Source organism: Prionailurus bengalensis, chromosome E4 (assembly GCF_016509475.1).
Source record: "Prionailurus bengalensis isolate Pbe53 chromosome E4, Fcat_Pben_1.1_paternal_pri, whole genome shotgun sequence".
Classification (NCBI taxonomy): domain Eukaryota; kingdom Metazoa; phylum Chordata; class Mammalia; order Carnivora; family Felidae; genus Prionailurus; species Prionailurus bengalensis.
In genome coordinates this window covers 4,293,739-4,309,091 of record NC_057360.1, presented here as the reverse complement: position 1 = coordinate 4,309,091, position 15,353 = coordinate 4,293,739, and the positions used below count along the sequence as shown (strand labels likewise).

General features: G+C 47.9%; 1 protein-coding gene across 2 annotated transcripts in view; it reads left to right on the top strand.

The window, feature by feature from the left end:
* The window catches only part of KIF26B (kinesin family member 26B), a 472,500-nt gene that overhangs the window by 427,718 nt on the left and 29,429 nt on the right, over window positions 1-15,353 (top strand). The gene's annotated exons all lie outside the window — the stretch shown is intronic.

Below are 15,353 nucleotides of genomic sequence, written 5' to 3'. Positions count from 1 at the left end.
AGCCTATCCGTCCAAATAAGACTTTCTCTGTGTGTTAGTGCAAAGGAATGGGGACAGGGCAGTCTTGGGCTTTGTAACAAGACCCTCCAAAATCACCACATCGGAAGCTGTTTCCTCTGCTGATACTTAACTGCAAACAGTAGTTGCCTTGATATTGAACTCGACTCTACAACCTGGTCTTATCAGCCTTTTGAACGTATACGTTCTGCTGAGACCCAGCATTTTTGCTCTAGAGACCTTCATCCTGTGCAGTGTCAATCCAAGGAAACCATGGGATCGTAACCTAGACGCATTTACAGACTGGCCTGACTTGACTTGGCCACAGTCTTGATTTTAAACTGAGGGCATCTTGGTGGCTCTGACTGTTCCTCTTTGGGGACTGTTGTACACATTCCTCAAGGCGGGGCTGACAGTAACCTTGGTGGAAATGTCTCTCCCGTGAGCTGTCCTTGAAGATCGTGGGCTGTGCGCACACAAGTAGGCCATGGCTTGTCCTCTGGAATGCTTTGGGAGCCTGGAAGAACAGGGGGCCTGGGAGCCCTGTGCTCAGCACACGCTCAGTCCAAGGGGTCTCGCTGTGATGGTGGCCCCTTATGAGGAAAAAGAAAAGGTATTTTGGAAGTTACAGAATTAGGAAGCTTGGTCGGGTGGGGGGAGACTTCTTTTGAGGGAGAGGTACTCTTCTGGTATTTATTTAAATATTCATAGAAGGGCAGCTCTGTGCTGGATACTGTTAGGTCCTAGATGTGACGAGAGCAGAGAAGTGACTGCTGCCCATTTTATACAGCTCTTCAAGAAGAAGGCATCCTTGGTGGTGTTGGGACCGTCAATCTCACCCATGGAGACTGCTTCGTAGCGTTTCAAAGTAACGCTGTGATGTTCCAAAATTTTTTTTAGAAGTGGGGAGATGAAAAGAAGTGGCATTGGAAGACGTGATTAACTCCTAGTTTGCAAGCTTCTTGTCTCTGGCAGGACTTTGAGAAACTGCCCAAGGAAGGATCTTGCAGGATATCAGTGATTTGAGTCTGAACTCAAAACCACATTTGTCCCGTGTAAGAAATGAATAGCCATTTGTGATGAGACCCATCAACTGAAAAGACATAGATACTGTGCCACAATAGCTTTTTTTTTTTCAAGCAGAATAATTATCACTGGAGAGCTCGAATCAGCTTTCTTCATTCTTTTTCAAGAAATGTGCAATTTCTTCGTGTGTCATTCCCTATTAAAATTTTGCAGACTCTCTCTTAAGTTATTAAATGTATGCATTGTGGCCTCTGTGTAACATCTCTTCTCAGACATGTACCGGTGATGAAACCATTCTTAAACTTAATTTCCTTTTAATTCCTTCCAATTAGTAGGCACCGCCTCTGTGCCAAGAGCCAGTCCGGTTGGTATATTTCGTGAGGACCGCGGGATGATGTTTCCGTAAACCACACGTGATGCCCAGAAGGCGTTCTAACAGAGTTGCCCTCATCATCTCCTTGAAGTTGGTTGTACATGATTTCAAAAGAAGTTTGTCCCTGGGCAGTTGTGGCACATGTGTTTAACAACCATCTTTCAAGTTCTCCCCAGCTGGTGACTGGTTAGTGGTCTGCAAATAACAAGAACCATATTGGACGAGTGCCTTCACAAAATTCCATGGGCCGTGTTTGGTCACTCTTATTGGCAGGCCTATCACAGGAAAAGCAACATGGGAAAGCTTTTGAGCCACAGATGCCAAAAAATGTTAGTTGAAATCTAAGAATGATGAAGTGTTACCAAAAAAAGGAAGTGGTGCTTTTGTGCATCAAAGGACACCAACAAGAGATGGAAAAACAACCCACAGAGTGGGAGGAAGCATTTGCAAATCGTATATCTAATATAGGATTCGTATCCAGAATATATAAAGAGCTCCTACAATTCAACAACAAAAAATGCAATTCACTGCAACAATGAATAGACCTTTTTGTTGCAAAGAAGATACACAGATGGCCGATAAGCACATGAAAAGATATGTTCTACATCATTAGCCACTAGCGAAATGTAAACAAAACCACAACGAAATACCACCTCCCATCCGTTAGGAAGGCTGTCATTAAAGAAACAGAAATAAATGTTGGCAAAGATGTGGAGAATTTGGAACTCGGACTCGGGGCTGGTGAGACTGTAAAATTGTACAGCCACTCCGGAAAATAGTATGGCAGTTCCTCAGAACCTTAAAAATAGAATTGCCATATTGTCCAGCAGTTCCCCTCCTAGATACATACTCAAAAGCATGGAATGGAGGGGCGCCCGGGTGACTCAGTCAGTTAAGTGTCCAGCTCTTGATTTTGGCTCAGGTCATGGATCTCATGGTTGTGAGATCGCCCCTAGATCAGGCTCTGCGCTGAGTGTGGAACCTGCTTAAGATTCTCTCTCTCCCTCTGCCCTTCCCTGCTCACATGCTTGCTCTCTCTCTCTCCCCGCCCCCCCCCCCCAAAAAAAAACACTGAAAGCAGCAACTTAAAACAGATACTTGCACAGCCATATTCACACCAGGGTCCTTCACAATAACCAGGTGTCCTTCAGTGGATGAGTGGAAAATGAAATGCGGTGTGTCCGTGCAATGCAATATTATTCAGCTGAACTATGTACTTAAAACGACTAAAGTAGTAAAGTTATGTTGCGTGTGTCTTACTGCAATAAAAAAGAAGACAAGGGAAGGCAGGTGATTTCCAAGGACACGAAGTCCCTGGGAGTTGCTAGAACCATCAGACTTCTCCTGTTTTGTTTTGTTTCGTTTTTTGTTTTGCTTTGCTTTGCTTTGGTGGGGATGACTGGTGGGTTAGTGAAGGCAGCTGGATGTAAAAGAATTTCCATAGGATTAAAGTAAACAGCATTCCAGGCTAAGTGTCTGGGATGAGCCACAGTACAGGAGAGGCACAAAAGTCCACACTTCCTCAAGGAGTCGTGAGTAGTGGGATGGCCAGAGTCTACCGGCCGGAAGGTGTCTGGGATATTTCGCAGCCTCCTCCTCCCTCTGTCCAGCTCCAGGTCCAAAGCTGCTGACTCTTCTTCGCTGTCACCCTTTATATGATAAGGAGGAGGCCACCCAGACTGTCCGTCAATGAAATAACAAGTGGTTTGGAACCATGGTCATGCTGGTCTGCTGCCCATTGGGCCAGCACTCAAGTCCGCCATCTTGGTGAATAATGGACTTTGTGGCGATGGTGTTCCTTCTGGAACCGCTTTCAGTATCCACAGCCGAGTGTTGGCAAGGCCGTTGGTCAGGAGCAGGGGAGAGGGGTGGGAGGAGAGAGCAGTGAATGCCTCCTCGTGACCTTGAAGCTCCACGCTCATGACTCGAAAGAAAAGCCACCGCACAGGGAGAGATGTGAGCTCCGTACCACTGGAGAGAGCACGTTTGATCATCTGATCCGTCCTCCCAAGAACTGGGCTGAACCCTTTCTGACAGCGTGGCATTCTATGCCGCAGGCCTCGAATAGCGAGCCAGCTTCGGTCCTGTCTCTTTGAAGGTTATCCTGCAACACAAGGGGAGCGCACGGATACGCAGTCTGATTGAGCAGAGAGAGATTGGACATCCCCGCCCGTGGTGTGCACAAGATCAAAACACAGTCAAGGGAATGCAAATGAGGTGACCACCTAGGGCTCATATGTGCATTTTCTCTGTTTGTTTTATTTTGATGGCAAACAAGCATAGGATTGGCTAAATTGAACTCTGGAGACTGGAGGTCATCATGAGTGTCACGTAGTGTTACCATTAAGCCTGGACCCTTTGGCTAATGCCGTTTAACCTCTTTCTAGCCTTTCCAAGGAAGGTGGTGCAAGAGGGACTCACCTGGGTTTCCAGAAATTAAAAGCCCCGTAAGGCACCCAGGACCCACACTGCTCTGTCATCTTAGGGTTTTGCATAGAGAATTGGTAAAAAAAAAAAAAAAAAAAAAAATAGACGAAACCCTTCCAGATGCTTCCCTGCCACTTTTTGGTAAACACATTCCTTTTGAAAGGGCTCTAAATACACTTGCAGACTTTCAAAGCCCGGATTGCACACAGTTGTAACATCAACACTGAAGGGCAGTCAGAGACTGGACGTAGAGGTGCCATCAAGATGCCCTGTCAGACGTGCACTTCGTACACGTTTCTTCCCTGAAGCAGACATTACAACTCATGGAAAAGCATGGGGACATTCCTAAAACGTAGGTGACACAGGGGACACAGTAAGTGGGGAGTGGTGTAGCAGGAAGGCAGGGGGAGAGATTTGGAAGAAGGCACCAGGCGAGAGTAGGATTTCATTACGTCCAAGGATTCCATTTGTAACCTTCATGTATTTTCTTTTTGAGAATTTATTTATTTATTTGCTTGTTTGTTTAAAGTTTATTTACTTATTTCTTTTGAGACAGAGGGAGAGAGAGAATCCCAAGCAGGCTCCACACTGTCAGCATGGAGCCCGACGCGGGACTCACACTCAGGAACCGTGAGATCATGACCTGAGCCGAAGTCAGACGCTCAACCGACCGAGCCACCCAGGCGCCCCTCTTTTTGAGGATTCTTTAAAAATACATGGAGAAGAGGGGCGTCTGGGTGGCTCGGTCAGTTGAGCGTCCGACTTCGGCTCAGGTCATGATCTCACAGCTCATGAGTTTGAGCCCCGCTTTGGGCTCTGTGCTGATAGCTCAGAGTCTGGAGCCTGCTTCAGATTCTGTCTTCGTCTCTCTCTCTCTCTCTCTCTGCCCTTCCCTGCTCATGCTCTGTCTCTTTCTCTCTCTCAAAAATAAACATTAAAAAAAAACAAATTTAAAAATCCACGGAGAAGGACAGGAGTGAGCAGGTATTGGAGGGGAGGGGCTCTGGGTCACCATGGCAACATGACTCTTGCCGCCAACTCTGTCACCCATCAGCGCTTGACTCCCTTTTGGATTACCACGACGATCTCTGACCTTGGAATTAACAGACGCTCACAAACCTGAAGATGGCCTACACTTGAAGGACAGCAAAGCTTCCACACAGTACTATGAGCTCATCTTCACCCGGAGAATGTGTAATGGGTTATAATGCAACATAAATTATCCTCCCCCTTTACACTGTGGCAGTGGCTCTATAAAACGTGACTGGACTGTAGAAATGTCTAAGCATCGATAATTAATAATAACTGTGGCCCAATGAATTTTTTATAGTTTACAGCGTTGTCTTAGTTTCAGATGTTCACAATACAGTGATTCAACAACTGTATATATTACTCAACGCTCACTGTGATAAGTGGACTCCTAATCCCCATCCCCTGTTTCACCCCGCCCCCCTATTTTACCACCCCTCTAGTAACCACCTGTTTGTTCTCTAGAGTTAAGAGTGTGTTTCTTGGTTTGCCTCTTTTTTTTCTCGTTCATGTGTTTTGTGTCTTAAATTCCACCTGTGAATGAAATCAGAAGGTATTTCTCTTTGACTTGTTTTGCTCAGCATTATACTGTCTAGCTCCATCTGTGTCCTTGCAAATGGCAAGATTTCATTCCTTGCATAAAAGGCTGAGTAATATTCCGTTGTGTATATATAACACCTCTTCTTTACCCATCTATCAGCGGACACTCAGGCTGCTTCTATCATCTGTGAGGCCATGTGAATTTTTAAAAGTTAAGTGAAACTTCAAATGATGTGAGAAATGTCAGAATAGTATTTATGTTCCAAACTGCAGTAATAGGGGTGCCTGGGTGGCTCAGTTGGTCAAGTGTCCAACTTCGGCTCAGGTCACGATCTCACAATCCGTGGGTTTGAGCCCCGCGTCGGGCTCTGTGCTGACAGCTTGGAGCCTGGAGCCTGCTTCGGATTCAGTCTCCCTCTCTTTCTCTGCCTTCCCCTGCTCTCGCTTGTCTCTCTCTTTCTCTCTCTCTCTATCTTTCTCTCTCTCTCTCTCTCTCTCTCTCTCTCTCTCTCTCAAAAACAAAGAAACGTCAAAAAGATTTTTAACTGCAGTAATAATAGAAACATTATTATTCCTCTTAATCTGGTCCTGCAGGTAGATTAATTACTGAGCGTGCATCTATTACAGATCAGTCTGCATGGTTAGTAAGTGTAGAGGATCTTGTTACCGACTCATTAACCACCTCTTGGTAGCATCGTAGACTTCATTAGCATACACAATTTTGGGCAATTCAGGGGAAACCTTTGGGCCCGTTTTCTATATGTAAGGTCTGCTAATTTGCCTTCTAGGTTATTGTTTTTAGTTTTTCTTTCCTTTTTTCATCAAAGTGATGACATTCTTAGCTCCTGATCATGCTAAACTAAGTAAAAAAAAATATATATATAAATATACACATATATATATACATATGTGTCTATGTGTGTGTGTATATATATACATACATATATATATATATGATCTTTTCCCTTCTGTGCTAGAGCTAATAAGTCATTAACCATTAACATTGTCCAAGTTGCTGGAAAGAAAGGTCAAAATAAAAAGAAAGGTCAACATAAAAGCACAGCTTTTACCCTCAGCGTTGCAGGATCTTACTGAAAAGAGCTGGCTGGAATTAGCCACACTGTGGGGATTGGGAGTGCAATCCTTGAACCACCAAGTCTGCCCCAGACTTCTGACACCTCGTACGAGTTTGAAGGGTTCCTGAAACCCCCCTCGAGTTTGGTGATTCAGTAGGAGGACTCACAGCCTCACTGAAAGTACTCACAGCTGTGATTCATCACAGAGAAAGGACACAGATCAAAACCAGCCCGAGGAAGAGGCACAGAGTGGTCCAAACACAAAGCTTCTGTTGTTCTGTCTGTGCAAAGTGTGTGATCCTCCCGGTGCCAGTGTGTGACATACACGCGAGTATTACCACCCAGAAAGCTTACTTGAGCCTTGGTGTGCAGAGTTTTTGGGGGGACTACCTTACATAGCATGACTGATGGATGGATGGATATCCCACATGGTTGTGCTCAGTCTACGGGTTGACTGGTCCTGCATAGCCCAAAGCCCCTGACCTAAATCACACGGTTGATCTTTCTGGTGTGGTCAGCTCCCACCTTAAACAAATACCCTTCTAACGGGAATGACATAGATTACCTCCCAGAGGCTGAGGACAAAGTCTAGACCTTTTTGAGCAAAGCCCTATTCTTCACTACTCATACTAAGGGAGGCTTGGTATGAGTTTGCACGACCAACTAAATGTTTGAGGAGCAATGGAAGGAGTAGGGAATATTTCCAAGCAAGAGAACCTCTAAGGAGGATATGATAAATGTCTTTTAAACTGTAAAGGGCCAAGGTGTGCACAAGAATTAGTCTTACCCTCTGTGCTCACAGAGAACAGAGTGAGTGCCCATGGTTAGAAGCATAAGGAAGATTTAAGTTCAGTACAGGAAAGAGCTTTCTAATAATTGAGGCTATTCAAAGATATTACATAGCGTACCCCGGGAGTTGGTAAGTTCTCAGTCATTAAGAACATTCTGGCAGAAAGCAGATCACCTGCTATCATGGCAGTTCTTTTATCGGAAAATGCAGTGACCCCTGAGAATCCTTCCAACTGTGATATTCTGTGGTTCTAAAATTATTTCTCAGCTTCATTCAGGAGTGTGTCCTAGAATCGGCAGACTTTCAATGCTGTGATTCTCATTGCATGAATCACCTTTCAAGTATCTTCTGTCATCCCTGTGCGCTATGGTCTTGGAAGGAATGTATGTTTTCCTGAGCAGAACTTAGATTCTTTAGAGCAATTCAGATTCTACTAATTCTGAGTGGCCAATAACTGAGACTGGATGGAGATTTTTCCTTGCTCTAGAGGAGAAGGCCTGAGTTGTTAAGCAAATGAGTAATGTAAAAACAAACAAACAAACAACAAAAAAACAAAAAAAAACACAAAAACTTTCTATGGAACACTTTTAGTTTCTAAAAGTGAATCCATGTATTATAACCAGGTTACTCATTGCAAGTATGTCTTATTAGGTAAATCTGAAGCGGTTAAGTTAGAATTTTAACTTGAACGTTCTGATAGCTATATAAGTGAATTATATCACATACTTCTCGTAAAATATTTTAATGAGACTATTCACTGCTTATAGCTGATCTTTCATTCTTTTTTTTAACTTTTTTAAAAAAAATTTTTTAATGTTTATTTTTGAGAGAGAGACACGCACAGAGTGCAAGTGGAGGAGGGGCAGAGAGAGAGAGACAAACACACAGAATTTGAAGCAGGATCCAGGCTCTGAGCTGTCAGCACAGAGCCCAAAGTGGGGCTCAAACTCATGAGCTGTGAGATCATGACCTGAGCCGAAGTCGGACGCTCAACTGACCGAGCCACCCAGACGCCCCTTATTCTGTTTTTTAAATTTTTTTTAATATTTATTTATTTTTGACAGAGAGACAGAGTGCAAGTGGGGGAGGGGCAGAGAGAGAGGGAGACACAGAATCCGAAACAGGCTCTAGGCTCTGAGCAAGTGGTCAGCACAGAGCCTGATGTGGGGCTCGAACTCACGAACCGTGAGATCATGACCTGAGCCGAAGTCGGATGCTTAACCGACTGAACCACGCAGGCACCCCTACAGCTGGTCTTTCTCATGAAGCAAGCCAACCTCCTGTGAATTTTATCTTATTCAGATAAATGGAACACTGATATCCAGGTTCCACTGGACTCATGCAGCCCAGATTTCCTTAGACTTTGTCTTCCTCTGAGAACAGTGGCAACTATTCAGGTCATAAAGCAGCTTTCATTGGCCCCAACCCATACCTGCATCGCGAAACCTTTAGCTTACGTGAACTGGCTTTCCACCCATATATTTTCCAAATGGATGCCCATCACGTGCCTAGTCTGTCAGGGGCAGTACTGCTTCACATAGGCCCCTGTGGGCCACCATCCCGTCTTTCTTGCTTCTCGTTGGGCACTGCCCCCAGAGTTCTGGAGCCGCCATGGTGCCAGCCTTGGATAAGCAGGATGGCCCGGGGAAGAAGGCATCGCTCCCGTGTGTTACTCTGTGTCAGAAGCCTTCCAAAATGGCGCCGTTTGTGCCTCAGGGCTCTCCAGTGTCTAATAAAGAATTCTGTGAGCAAACAGTTAGATTAACCTTGTCCACTCCCAGCTGGTTACAGTTTTAGGACCTCCACCCACAGGCAGTTTTAGGTTAAGCAAGGCACACACCCGCATCACGTGTATACCGGCCAGATCACAGAGGCTGGCCCTTCAGCTGGCAACGGGTGGTTCTCCGCGGGCTCCTTCCCCGAGCTCTCCCCTGATGAGAGAACTCTCCATCTCTCACATGGCTAAATGCCCAGTGCTTCCAGAAGCTCCTCTAACACACGTGCCAGAAATAGGGGCTGGTTTTGCCGGTGCTTTATCGTACAAGCCAGAGCCCCTGTCACTGAAGGAGGTTTGCCCCATTTTGCACTCCGCTCCCCAGCGTCCCACAGTGAGACCTGCTCACACTGTTTGCGGGACAAATGGCGTAATGCCCAAACCACAGCAACTTCACGTTATTCCTTTTGAAAATGCATTAGGATAGCTTGGTCTGTACCAAGCTCTTGGTTCTTCTGTGGTACCAGAATCCAGATCGTTCATGCCTTGAGAGGTTGGCACCCTTGAGGGGAACATTGCTGAGTGAAGGCCGTTCCTGCAGAGCAGACGGCTTCCCCAAAGAGGAGGCGCGAAAAGTCTCCTCCCGAAAGCGTGCAGGTCTGTGAAGCAGTCGTGAGAAGGGAGTCAGCAACACCCTTACAAATAAATAAACTCGAGGGAAGTGCTCTTCCCCTGTGGATGCATGTATTTCAATCTGTCAACTCAACAGTGTCAAGAAGGCATGTCCTTGGGACCTAGAAGACAGAGGCACGAGAATTGCCCTCACCCAGTGGGGCTGGTGTCCTCTGCTCAACCCTGTTTCTGATGGGGTAAAAACAAAAACAAAGACAAAAACACAGATGTGGTCCACATTGGGCCATGGATGCTGATGTCTTGGGACCCTGGTCCCCAATACTTAGGCTGGCCTCAGGAGGTCACTCACTAGCGACCCATCAGGAGATGGTAAGAAAGGATGTTCACAGACCAGTAGGATGTAAATAGGAAGGAGGCAGGGTCAGTGGGAGAGAGAGTGGAAAATTCCATTTGAGTGTCCAGACTCGGCCCAAATTCACGATTTTAATCTGCCTCTTCTCTTCCTTTCTGTTCGTGCTTCCTTTTCACTCTCCTCTCTCCTCCTGGTGGCCAGTGGGTAAATGCAGGGGTCTGGGGCCTGGGGGCAGAGCAGGGAGGTCAGAACCCTTGGAGCTGGCCTGTGACCTAGCAACTCATGCCCAGCGGGTCAAGCTGTCGGCCTGAGGCTCTACAACACATTCTGGCAGCTTACAGGTAAAGCGGATGGGAAGTGGGATGCTTTCCGGAATGCCGTGTGGCTCCAGGGTCATATCCTTAATGTGAGTGATGGGGCAACTGGGAGGATCTGTGGGTTGAGCGTCCAACTCTGAATTTCAGCTGAGGTCAGGATCCCAGGGTCGTGGGATTGAGCCCCGCCTCCGGCCCCATGCTGAGCATGGAGTGTTGCACTCTCTTGCTCTCTCTCTCTCTCTCTCTCAAAAACAGAATATGAGGGTTGCCAACGTGGGTTGTTTTTTTTTTTTTGGCATTTAAATGTTCATTGTTACCTTGATCTGGGTCTCTGACACCCACCTGAGTTCCGTGTGCGTGGTCTCCATTCTTCAATACCGATGGTGTATCACTTAAAGGAAAACACTGTCGTGTTTCTGGAGGAAAGCAGGCCTGCGTGCGGCAGCGTGGGTAGCCGTGTGCCCGTGTTTCTGGTGTATATGTCTGCTGTGACTCTTGCCACCCACAGGACTCTCTCTCTTGCAAATTCTCCCGGAGCTTAATTAGTCTTCTGGATTAACTAAGCTCCTTTCTTTCCACACTTCATTAAGAGCTGACATGAGGGAAAAGGCACAGTCTTGTCTTGCTTGATTCTGAGCCCTCGCGGTGTGGGTGCTGAAGGACCCCCACACACGTTACCAGTGGACACCTGTGGTGTCTCTCTCATGGGAAGCAGGGCGTGAAAGAAGGTCGTCCTGTGGTGCTGTCGTCAGGCCGCCCGACGTGGTGATTCAGAGCTGGCCGTCTCTGTCTCCTTCAGAAGGACATGGTTCACAGATGCCCCACTTTCTGCCTCCAGGGTTCCTCCCCACCTTTCTGGAAAAGGAGCATATTTAACACTGCTCAGGAAAGGCGTGGCCTTTTTCTTGTGAAATTCTCGGGCTGACACTGCAGCGTGATGCGGGTATTGTATTTCATCAGGGGACCTGTACCCCTCACCAGTTGGGAGGGTTGCCGCTCCGGAGGGTCAACGAATAATGAGCCATGGATTCTGGACCACCCTTTCAGAAAGGAATTCAGAGTTTTGTTGGGTGTTTTAGGGACCTCAACAAATAAACACCACATAGGGGAATCCCAGCCAAGGAGACGGACGGTGCTGTCACTGTGGAGGTGTGGGAGTCACAGTGACTGGGGATGCCCCTCAGGCTGGAGGACGCTTTCCTTATCGTGTGTAGTATTAGATGTCCTTGTGTCATTGGCTTTAACGATGATGTCACAATGCGCTTTACCCGCGTGTGTCCCTCACTGGATAGAGCGTGATCTGGCACCTGTATGGTACCCGACGTGCTCAATACCGTGTCTCCTGAACGGGCCGCTGCAGATAACGGGCCCAGCCTCACAGCCCCTTCAGAAGGACGGGCTCTGCTTCTGGATGAAACGGGAGGTGATCCGGGCAGTTGCCCATAGCTGTGTCCCGGTGCTCGAGTGAGCCTATAGCTCGGGATTTGTCCCTCGCCGGTTTCCATTATTCGGACTTCCGCTCTCCCCTTGCGAAACATCTCAACTAAAAGAGAGACAACGCAGAATGTCCACTCAGGAAGAGATCGTTGAATAGTAAGGAAGTCGCGGCCCACCTTCAGGCTCAGCTTGCTGACTCTTTGGTGCCGTGTCTGGGATGAGACCGCGTTATGTTGTTACTCTAGAACACAGGTCAAAAATAACACCCTTTTTTCCGTAAAGGAGCAGAGAGTAAACATTTGTGGCTTGATGGGCCACTCGGGCTCCATCGCCACTACTCGACTCTGCTGTTGCAGCACGAGAACAGTGAGAGGCAATATGTTAACAAACAGGTGTGGCTGTGTTCCGATAAAACTTTATTTACAACAACAGGTGGTGGGCTGGAGTTGGCCTGCAGGGCCTGCCCTAGAGGACCACCTGCTCATCGTGCTCTTTTTGAATTATTACCATTACCATTTGTTCACTCTCCCATTCTTTTGTCTAATAAAAGGTCGGTTTATTTTTTAAAGGAAGACATGGTTCCAAAACCCATTTTATTTTTGTTTTTAATTTTTTTTAACGTTTATTTATTTTTGAGACAGAGAGAGACAGAGCATGAACGGGGGAGGGGCAGAGAGAGAGGGAGACACAGAATCGGAAGCAGACTCCAGGCTCTGAGCTGTCAGCCCAGAGCCCGACGTGGGGCTCGAACTCACGGACCGCGAGATCGTGACCTGAGCCGAAGTCGGACGCTTAACCGACTGAGCCACCCAGGCGCCCCGCAAAACCCATTTTAAAAGGTGTGTGCAGGGACGCCTGGGTGGTTCAGTCAGTTAAGGCTCCGACTTCATGATCTCACAGTGCATGGGATTGGGCCCCATATCGGGCTCTGTGCTGACAGCTCAGAGCCTGGAGCCTGCTTCGGATTCTGTCTCCCTCTCTCTCTGCCCCTCCCCCGCTCGTGCTCTGTCTCTGTCTCTCTCTCAAAAATAAATAACCATTGAAAAGAAATAGAAAATAAAATAAAAGATGTATGCAGGGTGAGGTGGGAAGGAGGTGAATATGTGTGCCGGGCACATGGGGGCTTGGAAGACTGGCCCAGGCCTTCCCCGGACCGCAGTCGGGTCCTGCCCCCCACCCACGCCATCCTGCGCAGCAAGGACCCCTCCCACATGGCCCCTAAGTCCCCCATCCAGCCTGGAGCTGGGCCTTGGGGGCCACTGGCCCTGCACCTGTGCGTTTCCCTTCCTCCTGCCTCAGCCGTAACCCAGAGACGCAGACTGAGTCCGTGCTGACTCTTGCCCTGGAAACTCTTCTGAATCTTTTTATTTTCCTACCCCAGCCACCAAGTTAAATCCGCAGTTTTCAGCCTTTAGTACCCTGCCCCTTCCTTCACCTTCCCTCCCCAACTTAACTGTCTTTGTTCCAAGTTAAAAGATCATCACGAGGCGGAAGAGAACCCAAGCTTTATAGCCACCATTTTTCATTCCCATAAGGCTATGTTTTAGAGTCTAGAGAGGCCCGTGTGAAAGAGTCTTGTCAGCAGTTTTACTGGCTTTCCTCGAGGAGAGCTAAAACGCCGGTTGCCAAGCAACGTGCCCCGGCTTCTTCCGACAGTGTGGACTTGGGGAAAAAAAAATCATCCTACGATTGACTGGTGAAGGGGGAGCAGGGTGGAAATGCACAGGGCAGACAGTGCGACGTAACCGTGTTCTGCCTGCTCCTCCTGACCCCTCTTCCTGAGGACGGACACGCGGTCACACGCAGGAGGGAGCGTGCCCTCAGCAGAGCACGACGGTTAGCAGGCATTCACGCCAGGGGACTTCATGGGACACGTGATCCTCATCAGCTGCAGGTTCCGTGTTTACGAATCATGTTCAAACTCAGCTCGAGTGGCGCCTTTGCTGTCGTTTGCGGATGTGCACGGCGGCCCAAACGTGGGGTGGCTCGATGTGCCGTCCCCAGCTGAGATGGGACAAGCCAGCCCTCTGCCTCCTCGTCTCGCCTCTCTTCTTGTAAACAAGGCTCCTCTTCGGAGTCCTGTTTGGTGCCACGTTGTTTGTATCTGTGTGCTTTTTGTTGGTGGTTTCACTGCCGAAAAGGCCCCCAAGCACAGTGCTGTGGGGGTGGCCCAGCGTTCGTTGGTGTGAGAAGGCAGTGACGTGCCTTACGGAGAAAATATGTATCTTCGAGAAGCCTCGTTCAGGCATGAGTTGTAGTGCCGTTTGGCATGAATTCAGTGTTAACGAGTCAACAATATGGTACATCCAGAAAGAGGAAGAGGGAATTCACTGACCTGTGCATCAGGCTGCTTCAGAAAGAGTTAAGTAACATCTAAAATGCATGATGAAACCACAGATAAAAGGCTCTCTTTATGGATTCATAAGATGATCAAATTAAAAACAAAAACAAAAACAAAAAAACATCAGGGCGCCTGGGTGGCTCCGTTGGTTGAGCGTCCGACTTCGGCTCAGGTCATGATCTCACCGCTAGTGTGTTCGAGCCCCGCGTCGGGCTCTGTGCCTGCTTCAGAGTCTGTGCCAGAGTCTGAGCCTGGAGCCTGCTTCAGAGTCTGTGTCTCCCTCTGCCCCTCCCCTGCTCATGCTCTGTCTCTGCCTCTCTCTCTCCCTCAAAAATAAAAACATGAAAAATAAATAAATAATTTAAAAATTCCAAAAAAAAAAAAAAAAAAAAGCATAGTGGACAATATTGTGAGGCTGAAAAAGCCAAAGAAATTTATGTTCTTATTACCTAGGGTCAGAAAAATAAACCCTCCTCAGCTAGTGTTTTGTTCTAAAGAAATAGTGCACGTAGTTCACCATTTGTAAGGAACGTGTATTAAATCAGGTGTTCTAAACAGAAACACGTGAAACAAGGTTATGTATCGATCGATTCATTGACGGGAAACTGACCAGTGGCCCCAAGGAACCGTTCCCATCTGGACTCACTGCTTCAGGGTTCACAGAGACTTAATAGACCACAACCACCTCGGACATTAGGAATTGACTGCAGCGGTCACGACTTCCCCCTGATGGGATCTGTCTTCCACTCGAAGACACAGTGAAGGGGCGCCTGGGTGGCGCAGTCGGTTGGGCGTCCGACTTCAGCCAGGTCACGATCTCGCGGTTCGGGAGTTCGAGCCCCGCGTCGGGCTCTGGGCTGATGGCTCGGAGCCTGGAGCCTGTTTCTGATTCTGTGTCTCCCTCTCTCTGCCCCTCCCCCGTTCATGCTCTGTCTCTCTCTGTCCCAAAAATAAATAAACGTTGAAGACACAGTGAAGACAATACCCTAGACTCAGGCAGATGCAGGGTCTCCGCGAAGAGTGTGTGCCGGGGGTGGGACCCGACCTCCCGTCTGGCTGTCAGCTCTGGTGGCATCCGTGACCTGCCTGCTGGACACATTTTGAAGGCAGATGAGTGTTTGCAGCGAGGCCTCGCTCCTTCTGCACACCCCCTTCCGTGTCTCAGTCCGTTGAGGCCGCTCTGAAAAAATAACCACAGACGGAGGGCCTCAAACAGCAGACATGTATGTCTCAGAGCTTTGAAGGCTGGAGGTTCAACAAGGTGTTAGCAGGTCTGGTGTTCGGGGAGGCAGCTTCCTGGT